Source organism: Pteropus alecto, unplaced genomic scaffold, assembly GCF_000325575.1.
Source record: "Pteropus alecto unplaced genomic scaffold, ASM32557v1 scaffold134, whole genome shotgun sequence".
Taxonomy (NCBI): Eukaryota; Metazoa; Chordata; class Mammalia; order Chiroptera; family Pteropodidae; genus Pteropus; species Pteropus alecto.
The window spans coordinates 12,204,990-12,214,930 of NW_006436283.1; the positions used below are offsets into that span (position 1 = coordinate 12,204,990).

The following is a 9,941-nucleotide window of genomic DNA, read 5'->3' on the forward strand; positions in this document are numbered from 1 at the left end:
CAATCACCTGGATCTATTGAATCCCAAATGGTTTCCTGACATGAGCATATTTGAAAATGTCAAACACCGCACATGACCAGATCAGGCAGGGCCAGAAAGCCATAGCCACCACCTTCCCACCTAGCACCTCCAGTGTGCTCCAAGAAGCTTTATATAAGCATCTAAATGCTTTGTTGATCTAATTGGTTGGGATATTTTATGGGCAGTTTCCTTTTCTGATGGCCAAAACAGAGAACTGCTATCACTTTGAGAGTCAAGACCAAGTTTGCTCAACACCAGACACTACATCTCAAAATTAACATGTGACATTTCTTCAATGTTGCCAACTTTATTTTGTGCATTTGTGTCAGAATGTTTAGTTTACAAGTGTGGAGGCTCTAATTGTGTAATTTGCTTCGAGAAGTACTTTAAAATGATTTTGTTTAAAGCTTCATTCAACATCAAAATTACCCTGGGTAACTTTTGATCTTACATCTGTGGACTAAGCTAATAGTGGTTTTTTTTTTAAAACTGCACCTTGCCTGAACATGACTTTAAATTAATATATTGAAAAAATATTTGAACCCTTATTCGATTACTTTAATTACACTATTAAACCATTTCGTTTAAATTATTTGACCATTCCAGCTGGTGTACTGTTCTAATTTCTCATTGTGTAGGCCAATTTGCTTGTCAGTCCGCATGTCTTGTTACACTGGTCTTTATATTTCTGTGCAATAACTAAAGGCAAAGGACTAGATGCACTACTGTGTAGAGATCACACATGACTGTACCCTATTGCACTTCAACGGTATGTGGGGATGTACAATCGCTTGCATTATTTCACAAAATAAATATCTCGTCAAATACTAGATAAGCATCTAAGTTTTTTCTACTGAATCTTGTTTAGCAACAGGCACAGAGCAGTGGGTCTAAGGCACATGGGCCCTCTGTTGCCAAGCACTTCAATTTCCTGAGTGATCACTGGACCAGCCCTTTTAACGATCGTAGGTAGTCACACCTTAGCGCGAGGGAGGTAGTTATCCGAGTAGTCATGTTACCTTGGGCCCCCTTCAGTTAAGGGCCAGGGCAGTTTACCTGCACTTGTGCATCCTTGCCCCTCAACACGTGCTACCTTGTACTCAGGACGGACGCACATCCCAACTAAACTCAGATCGTTCAGCATCTAGAACCTGAATTCCAAAGGATTGTGCACTTAATTTAGGTGCCTGTGTTGTATCCTGTAATGTGTAAAATCTAACTCTTCACAACGACCCTGTTGTAAGCCGTTTAGGCTGAATGAGACGACATTCATTTGCCTGACCTTGGCATGGTATCCAAAAGAGCAGTTGGCCCTAAATATTCTGTAAAAAGGTCGCGGCTACACCGTAGCCAGGTAACTTCATGCACCTCAAGACCTAAGGGTGTCAAGTACACCACGCCCTTAAACTGCTCAAGGCCGTGGCCCGTTGCTCAACTCGAGACCATCCAAGCCGCGGTTGGCTGAAGCTCCAAGTCTCACTGATCACACCAAGCCAGTCGAGGCTTAAAGGCAGGTACAAAGAACGTGCAGGGAACTAAGCAGCTGAGCCTACAGGATCCCCCTACGTCTGGGGCATTTCAACATTGGCTTTAACAGCTAAGTCGTCACAACTGTCCCCTCCTCCCGGGGAAACTCGCCTCCCGCAGCGCGGTGCCGCAGTGTCGCTTGCGGTTAAAAGGGCCGCCGGCGAAGAGCCGACTGCCCCAGTTATGCGCAAGCCTGTGCTCTGGCGCTGCAGCCTGACCCCCGGCGCCACGCGCAGGCGCGGCGGGGGCTCAAAGGCAGCGCGTCGCGGTAAGAAACACCGACACCATCGTTGGGATCAAAACATTTTATTGCGGGCCTTCGGGCGAGGATCGAAGTGCCAGGGCAGTAAGATCCAACGTCTTCGGCCCGGCAGGGACCTGCAAGAACGAGAGCAGAAGATGAGCGGGTGTGTACCTGCAAGCCCGTTCTCTCCCCGCGGCCACGGCGGCCCGGCTCAGACTCCAGTTCGCATCACCCTTGTCAGCAGTCTAACACGTGCTTTATTTGAGATGTCATCACCGCTGGCTAACCGCCTCCCGCCCGGCTCCGGGGCCCAGACACCCGGGGCCGACACGCTACAGCACAACACAACAACAAACTCACCTCGCCAGCTTCACAGCCACCGAAAGATGGAGGAGCAGGCACGGCTTCTACTTAAAGAAGCAGACAGGAGGTGGTTGGGCGGCCCTTACCGCTGTTAACCAATAGAAGTCAAACTTCCAGCCACGTGCCAGTAAAATGGCCTAATGATTGGCTGTGCTTGCTGAGTCCTCCAGACTATAGAGCGGTTACGTGTCAACCATAGAGATGGGACCCAAGGCAAGGCTGAGAGTCGCGCAGTGTTCTTTCCAAATTATTTTGGACTTCTTTTCACGTCTCGATTGCCGGCTTGTAATTTGTGCATCTTTCTACACAAAAGAAAGCTTTACCGACAACAGAACGCAAGTAATGCCTAACTTGTTTGAGATAGTCTGTGCCAGGAACTAGGTTAGGAGCTGAGGCTACAAAGGTGACAAAACTAACCTTTGAATTGCCCCTGAGTTTAGAGTAACCTGTTCCGGTAGGAAGAGCTTGTTTTTGAAAGTAGACCCATGTGCAACCGGATCCTCACTTTGCGATGAATTCGCCCTATGACCTTATCACTTAACCTTTCTGAGCCTCAATTTCTGAAAAAAGGAATATCCAAAAAAGTTGCTTTAAGGATTAAACGAATTAATGTTAATAGCATATTTGTTTTTAAAGGACCGGTGTGATGTGGAAATTTTATGTGATTGCAATACTCTAATAAATGCTAAAATAGCAGCCTACTGTGGAAGCCCAAAGGAAAGAAAGTCTAACATTGGGAAAACTAAAAGTGTTTCTAAGTATTCAGCGGATATTGTGAGCCAGGCACACTGTTCACTAGCGGATAATAGAAATATGGCCCTGCCCTCTAAGAGCTTGATATACCGGTTACAGAGAACTGTAAACCGCCACTATTTCTGATTTTCTTTTTTTCCTTCATATGTTGGGAAATCGTTTCTTTTTTCCCCCTTAATAAGAAAAATGTATTGGCTTTTTTTTTTTTTTTGTAATAATGAAAGCATTTTAACCTTTGCGTTTGTAGTTGAGTGGGGCTCTTATTTTCATTATTTTCTACATAGTCTAGTTAAATTTTAAAATTCCATTTTCCAAAGCAATAATTAATTTGGCAAGTGTTTTGTAACTTCTATATGATTATTTTTATCGCCATTTAAACTTTTGTTATTTCAGCATTTATTATGTTGTGATACAGTTTCTACATTGGGAAATGTATTAAAGTTTTCTTTGTAGTTTATGTGATGTATTTTTATAAATGTTCCACAGATTCTTGAAATGAAGAATCAGCCTTAGTTGCGTTGTAATTGTCCAAATCTCTCTATTTTATGCTTGATTGCTAGTGTATGTACTACTGTCATTGATTGATACTGCTGTGTAAGATTATGCTTCAAATACCAAATGCCGGTGAGGATGCAAAGCAACGAGAACTTTGCTCCATTACTATTTGGGAATGCGAAATAGTACAACCATTTTGGAAAAGAAATCGAACATTTTCTTGTAAAGTTAAACATACATTTACGATATGACCCAGCTATCTCTGGGTATTTACCTAAGAGAAATGAAAATTTATGTTCACACAAACTCTTATCCAGCGGTCCCCAACCTTTTTGGCACCAGGGACGGGTGCTCCTATGAGAATCTAATGCCTGATGATCTGAGGTGGAGCTGAGGCGGTGCTGCTACTGCTGGGGAGCAGCTGCACACACAGATGAACCTTTGTTCACTTGCCAGCCACTCACTTCCTCCTGTGTGGCCCAGTTTCCAACAGGTCATGAACCGGTACTGTTCTGCTGCTATACACAACATTACTTATAGTCTCCCCCAAACTGGAGCCATCCAAAAGCCCTTTACTGGGTGAATGATAAGCAGTTGTCGTACATCCATACAATTGAAAGCTACTCAGTAATGAAATAGAATAAACTACTGATGCATGCAACACTTGGAAGAATCTCAGAAGCATTATGCTGAGTGAACGGAGCCAGACTCAAAAGAGAGTATGATTCCATTTATATGGCATAGAAAGAATAGACAAAACTGTAAGGATGGAGAACAGCTCAGAGTTTCCAGGGATTGGGGGTGTGGGGAGCATTTGACTACCAAGGGGCAGCACGAGGGCATTTTTGAGGGTGATAAAACTATGTCTTGATTGTGGTGGTGGTTACATGACTTTATGCCTTTGTCAAAACTCAGAACTGTTCACCCAAAAGATCTGATTTTACTGTATGAAATTTAAGAATAAAAAATTTTTTTTAAAAATGCTTCAGTCATTTACCTTGATTATTTCTGTTATCATTTGCTTCCTATATTTTGAGGCTATGCTATTTATCTCATTATGGTTTGTGGCTGATAGTATTTCCATCATGGATTACATGTATTTATATTGAAAATAACTCTCTAAGCTATTTATGGTTTTTGCTTTGAATTCTAATTTATCTTACATTAGCATTGCTGTGCATCTCTTTTTTGTGTTTGTCTGATATAACTTTGCCCATCCCTTCATTTTTAACCTTTCTGTTATTTTGCTTTTACTGCATCCTTTGTATAAGGTCTATAGTTGGATTATAGTGTTTAGCCCAATGTGGTAATATTTGCTTTTTAAAAATGCATTTCAAATTTTTATTATGAAACATCTGCAAACAAGAGTACATATAAAGTATAAGTGTGGTTTGTAGATTATTAATAAATTGAGTATTCATATAACTCACCACTTAGCTTAAGCATCAGTAAGTTTGAAGCTCACTTTTTGCTCCTGATTCCATCTCCCTCCCTCCCTCTCAGAGAAAAACCTCTATCCTGAATTTTGAGTTTGTCTTGTTTTGCTTTTCATTTTATTTTTTCTTCATATATTTGTATATTTAGTTTTGCTTGATTTTTGAGCTTTAGGAAAATACAATATACTGTATATATTCTTCTATGTCTTGCTCTTTTTATTGCTTAATATCAATGACCTTCATGTTATTGTATGGAATGCAGCCAGTAGTTGTAGAAATGCAACCGGGTTCACTGCTGTGTAGCATTTCAGTACCTAATTATTATGCATTTCACACATCTTTATAGTAGATATTTAAAATAGCTTCCAGCTTTTCTACTGTAGCTGTTTCAGAGCTGCTTCAAGTATTCTCGTGTGTGTGCACGTGTTCCTCTGGGTATGTGCAAAGAAGCACAGTTGCTGGGTGGTGGGGGCGGCACATGTCCAACTTTCTAGATAATAGCAAATTATTTTCCTAAGTGGATACTCTAATATGCACTTCCACATTGGCCTGCACCCTCACCAATTCTTTATGTTACCCGACTTGAGATGTTTGCCAATATGGTGAGTATAAAATGGTATTATAATTGGCCATGGGCCAGGTATAGTCATATATATATATATACAGTCGATTTAGTATCTTGGAAATGCTGAGCCAGCATTTTAATCAAGGTTTATTGATTTAAGTGATGGAAACCCAACTCAAACGAGCTGGGGTAAATAGGGGAAGGTTAAAAGGGGAAGGAGAGCTTGGTAGGCTGATCTCAATCCAACTAGAATCAGAACTTGAGCTTGTCCAGGGCTGCCTGGCTGCATCCGTACTTCTATTTGCCATCTTCTTTCTTTTGAGTAGGCTTTTTTACGGGATGGAGGCAGCTCCTGGGCCTCATACCTCATGGCTTTGCCACTAGAAAGGAAAGAAGTCTCTTCATGGCTACTAGCTGGAGTCAGATTGGGTACAAAACTACTCATGGGTCAAGTAAAGGTGGTCAGATGGGTTTTTGTTATCTGTTACTGCATAACAAACCACTCCATAACTCAGTGATTTAAAACAACCACTATTTCATTATCTTTCGTAGTTAACTTAAAGTTTGTTCTGCGAGTTAGCTGGACTCAGCTGGGAGGTTCTTCTGCTTTATTGTCAGCTGAGGTCACCTAGGGTCCTGACTGGGCTGGATCATTCAAGATGGCTCAACCATATATATGTCTGTCAGCTAGAAGCTCAGCTGGAACTGTTAATTAGAGCAACTCCATTCTCCATGGCTTGGGATTCTCCACACGTGGTAGCTAGCTTCGAAGAGGAAGCATCCAAGAGTATTCTAAGAGGAAGGAAATAGGAGCTTCTAGTCCTTTTAAAGCTGGGCTAGAAGGTCCCCAAATGTCACTTCTGGTCAAAACCAGTCACTGGGCCAGTCTAGATTCAAAGGGAGGGGAAATAAGCTCTCCATTTCGATATTAGAGCAGCATGCGCATGTAGGGAAGGAGGGTGTTGTTTGGGGCCGTCTTTGGAAACTAGCTACCACAACAGAGTAATGTGATTGGCCCAGCCTGGGTAGGTGCCTACTAGGGGACAGACAACAGGTCTGTCCACAGCACCTAGCATATCTGCCCTTCTTGCAAAGCTGGCTCAAGTTCCTGTTTATTCGCTCCCTCTGTGATCCCAGCAATAAGAACAGCCCCTTGAACATGGTAAACGTCTGATGAACTGTTGCTGAATTCTTTCTTTGTGTGGTTTGTGTAACTGCACCAGTCACATGCTTTCCATTCTGCCTTGGCAGGGTCTCCTGTCTCTATCCTGTCCCCTCCTCTTCCTGCTGCAGATTAACAGCCTCCTAACAGTCTCTCAAACGCCTGCCTTTTCCCCTCTCCCCCTGAAATAGCTTCAGTCCTGTCTCTGCTGCATCCTAGAACAAGCCCAGCCTGACTTTAGCACCACCACTGTCCCCACCCCCCACACCAGCCTGTCCTGCCAACCTTCCCAGCCTCACCTCCCACTGCTCCTTTGTGTAGAAGCTAAGTACATGCTAACTGACGTGTTATCTTGGGCTCCCATGAAGCCACACAGTGCTTTTCTTTCCCCAAGGCTCTGTTCAGGGCCTCCTCTCCCTCTAGGATATCCTTTCCCCTGTCAATTCTGACAAAAGGCCCAGCCCAGACACTGCTTCTTCCATGAAGCCCTCCCTGTTGTATCCTTCCCACCCGCTGCCTTCCACCAGACCCATCTCTGCCTTAAACACCATAGTTCTATTTCTGAGTTTATTCCTGCCTTCTCACACTTCACAGTCAGTCTTGTATATCGGTTATCTCTCTGCATTGTCCTATCACCTTTACCAACTTGCGAACTCTGTGATATTCCCTCTTGGTACCACCAATCCTTTGTACTCAGAAGCCCTCAATGATATTTGTTGAATGAATGGTAATCATTCTGTAGAGGTCAAAGATGAAGTCATCTACAAAATGAAGCTGACTATATTATTTTAAGCTAAAGTTCCTTTCTACCCTAAAATTTGGTTACATCTATGAATGAGCTATCCTAGGGTAAAAAGAGACAGAGAGAATGGGTAAGGTCTACATATTAAGCCTTGAAGAAACAGTATTTGGAAGGAGGAAAAGGAGCCAGAAAATAGTAATATCCAAGGAGGAAAAGTTCAAGAAAAAAGAACTGTTAACATACCTGAACTGAAGAGAGGCCAAGGGAGAAAAAGATGAAGTATAGCCACTGGGGTTTTACAAGAGGAAGAATGTTTATGAGCTGCTTGAGAGTACTTTCCAGAGAGTTCAGTGGAAATAGGCCAGACCCCAGAGGATTAGGAGGGACCGGCCAGTGAGGAAGTGGAGGCACTCTGAGAGGACACCATTCCCATATTGGTGCTACATTGGTCCTTTTAAAATATTAAGAGACTGTGGACACTTCACCGCGATGATGTATAGACTTGGCACACATGGGTTTGAAATAGAACTCAGAAGCAAATGAACAGGATTAGTCTGAACTACCTCACAAGGCAGAAACCCCAGGGGAAGCATTCTCTTCTCCTCCAGATGGCTGCTCTAGTCCTTACATCCTTTTGCACACTCCCAGGTAAGATCAGGAGACTTATGTGCTATTCGAGGCAGGCCCCTTATCACCACGTTTGTACAAACTTCTAGTTGTTACTAGTATTCTAGGGACACACCAATCTGGGCTACTGCCTAACTACGTTGACAGGTCACATGATTTTACCTTGTCACAATGCTGTGGGAGGGGCAAGAACAACAACCAGCTAACAGTAGATCATGTTACAGCATCTGGGGTTGCCTAGACAAGCTCCGAAGTTACGTAGGTAGCTGGGTTCTAATCCAGGTTGTGCCTCTTACTAGCCGTGTGTTACTCTCCCAGCTGTTAACCTTTTTAAATTTCATGTGTCATCTGTAAAATGGGGCTAATGACACCGATCTCATATAACTGCTGTGCAGATAATGTGAAATGATTCCATAAAACATGTATTTTTGCACAGTTCCAAACAATAGTGATAGTCAATAAATACTAACTATGATAATAAGAAACACTTTTGTGATACAAGAAAAGTGTGTAGTAGGTTGGATTCTGTGGCGAAGAGAAGTTCTTCAGAATGAGTGTCACAATTTTCAAATCCAGTCATCCTAGAACAGGAAGAGCCAAAGTTCTGTTTACCTAAGAACCAAACGGCTCACAGTGACAGCAGCTTTTCTTAAATTTCCCTTAAACATTAGGATATGAAAGACAGAAATTTAGCTTGCTACTGGAGACTCTTGCTTCATCGTTTTATTTCTCCCACAACTACCCTACGTGTACTGTAAGTTAAAATCTATTTGGAAGCAGCAGCAGCAGAAGCACCGAAATCACTACAAAAAAAAAAAATCAGTTGATAATTCTGATAAAGACACTGTTCCTTTGAAAAGTTACTGGAGCTTTCAACCATGACCATCCTTTCTGGTTTTACCAGCTTTTTCTTTCAGAGGGGGCTTCCTCCTCACTAAATAGCTATCTGCAAACAAACATTTTAATCATTTAAAAATGAATTTGAAGGATTTTGAACAGAAATATGAGACACATAAACTCTTTTAGAGGCTGTGTTTAATTTATTCCACTAGAGGGCGGCATTTGCTAAAGTAAATAAAAAGGATTCAGGGTCACAGGGATTAACACCGGACGTTGTGAGTGAGCTAGATCCCAGGATTTTGATGCCCTTAGTCACCTGCGGAAACTGGAAAACACACAGTCTTTGAGCTCCACCTTTGGAGATTCTAAATCGGCGGGGAGAAGAGGGCGTGAAAAGGTGTTTTTAAAAACCTCTCCAAGTTTGGGAACCACTTTCAGAGAGGTGAAAATAAGATTTTAACTATATTTCTCCCACCACTCACCACCCAGACATACTATTCAAGTCCTGATGCTACATATTTTTATTTTTATTTCTTTTTTTTACCTTGGTTCAAAAATAAGGCTTATCCTTACATGAAGACAATGAACTTTCTCTTGCTTAAAGGATTTTGTTTCATGTGACTTCCAGAAGGGCCATTTACTGTCCATTTTCAGGTCTTATATGAGCAGGTTTACTCCAAAGGCACCCTACAAAATATTTTCATTTCTGTTTGTATTTATCAGTAATGACAGTTTTTGTTTTATCATAAGCCAAAACTATCTAAAGCAATGCTTGACTGTGGAGCAAGATTATGGGCGATGGTGCCATAAATAAAACCAGAGCTTATCAGTACAAATTGCCAGTCAAGTGAAGTACGTAAAACGTGAACTGATTAAACATTAGAACAACCTAACTGGTGCATAAGAAATTCTGAGGACATAGAACAGTTTAGTTAAGGCCTGGGGATTGAGCCCAGCTAAGTACAAGATAAATATACCTACTTGGCCCAGGCTACTTGGAATGGGTTTTTTTCTTTATTGGATCTTTAAAACTGATTTATTAATAAGATTGAGGTAAGCATTCCACTTCGTGTTTCATTTGCTGTGTTTACAAGGTCACTGTGACATTTTAAATTGTCAAAGGGCTGCCAGAGTTCCGGCACAGAAAGTTCCCTCCTAAATTTACT

At 42.0% G+C, this 9,941-nt stretch overlaps 1 long non-coding RNA gene and 2 other non-coding genes across 3 annotated transcripts; all 3 read right to left on the reverse strand.

Annotated features, from left to right (window-relative positions):
- Window positions 1–308: 308 nt before the first annotated feature.
- Window positions 309–2,248, reverse strand: LOC107195703. Its single transcript, XR_001516923.2, has 2 exons — window positions 2,153–2,248; window positions 309–1,926 (listed from the first exon to the last, which is right to left on the reverse strand). It is a non-coding gene; the product is annotated as an uncharacterized LOC107195703 (long non-coding RNA).
- LOC112480150 lies at window positions 1,679–1,810 on the reverse strand. The gene has a single exon (XR_003046503.1). It is a non-coding gene; the product is annotated as a small nucleolar RNA SNORA76 (small nucleolar RNA).
- Window positions 2,002–2,071, reverse strand: LOC112480145. Its single transcript, XR_003046499.1, has one exon. It is a non-coding gene; the product is annotated as a small nucleolar RNA SNORD104 (small nucleolar RNA).
- Window positions 2,249–9,941: the final 7,693 nt, after the last annotated feature.